We start from the raw sequence: 1642 nt of genomic DNA on the forward strand, positions 1-1642 counted from the left end.
TCAAACTTAAATTAAGATTTTTAACAATAATTTACTATCAAAGTTCTTGTCCTTTCATTTATTTTCAAGAACGATCTTTTTTTTTTCTTTTTTCTTTTCTTTTCTTTTCTTTTCTTTTTTTTTTTTTTTTTTTTTTTTCTTTTCAATATCTATAAGTTGTTATAACAAGATTTTTCGTTCATTAACGAATATCACCGTGAATTTGATTGTGTACGTAGTTGTTACGATTAGAAGTTGTTCACGTACGTAGAGTTGGATATGTACTTAACCAATCCATAATATATTTTATAATAAATTTTGTCCAAATAATTTGTGCAAGGTATACAGTGTTAATTTCTCTATTTACTCGACCTATAAAAATGAAACTTAGGAGAGGGTAATATAAACGATCGAACGCCATTTTTCATTTTAAGTTTTTCCAACCCCATATTTATTTTGGCAATGCCTTTTATATGAAAAAGTACAACACCATTTGTTCTCGAGAAGGTTGATACAATGATACACATTTTGGGCAAGTGGTGGACAGTAAAGTGGACAGAGGAAGAAGAAGGGTAAGGCGAGGAGTGTGCAAAAAGATTGTGTGATAATATAATATATTATTTAAATATATATGATAATGGTAAACTTAATGGTAGAGATATGGATCTGTTTTTTTTTTTTGTTTCTTTTTTTTCTTTTTTTTTACTTACGCATTTTCTCTCGTAAACTCATAACAAATAAGATATATGTGACGCGTTATACAGTAGTAATAAAAAAAGAAGCGCACGTGTATCTATTCTCTGTGTGTGTGTGTGTGTGTGTGTGTGTGTGGTTAGTGTGTATATGTATGTATGTTTTGTCTTATGTAAGTTATGTAAGTAATGTGATCATCGTATGCTTGTAAATGGATCATACGAGGTTGTTTTAATGTTTTATGTTTTTTTTTTGTCTCTTTTTTTTCCCCCTTTTCTTTTCTTTCTGTGGAGCATTCGGCGTGTTTGTTCTTTTTTCTTCTTTTTTCTTTTCTCTCTTTTCTTTTTTTCTTCTTTTTCTTTGTTACATTTAATTTTAAGAAAAAAATTGAATCACTTGTTTTTTTTATCTTTCTTTCTTTCTTTCTTTCTTTCTTTCTTCCTTCCTTTCTTTCTTTCTTTCTCTATATAACAATATATCCTAATTGTTAAGTGGGTGGAGGAGTGGGGGTGGCTAGGGGCAAAAGTGTTGCGCCTTTTTCTCTATTATTTTTAATTTTCTCGTTTTTCACATACATCGGATTCTTTACTATCCCGCGTAAGAGAGGAGATTCGTGCATTAAAATTTTTTGCGCTTGAAATAGATTAGAGATACTTTTTTTTTCTTTCTTTTTATATAGAAAAATATAACCAAAGGATTTTTAAGTACGTAAGTCGAAGAATAAATAGTAGTCCATCGAGCGAGATAGAAAAAATTCGATATTTCTATAGACTTTAAAATTGGAGCGGTTGTATTTAGGAATAATATTTGCAACGTCATCGCGCTATTACTCTCGACATTGTTGCAATTCACTTTTGTGACAGCAATGACTGACATTTGTCTTTCTTCCTTTTTCTCTTTTTCTTCTGTTTCTTTCTTTCTTTCTTTCTTTCTTTCTTTCTTTTTCTTTTTTTCTTTTTCATTTCTTTTT

Source organism: Vespa mandarinia, chromosome 1, assembly GCF_050613455.1.
Source record: "Vespa mandarinia isolate Hongniang chromosome 1, ASM5061345v1, whole genome shotgun sequence".
Taxonomy (NCBI): Eukaryota; Metazoa; Arthropoda; class Insecta; order Hymenoptera; family Vespidae; genus Vespa; species Vespa mandarinia.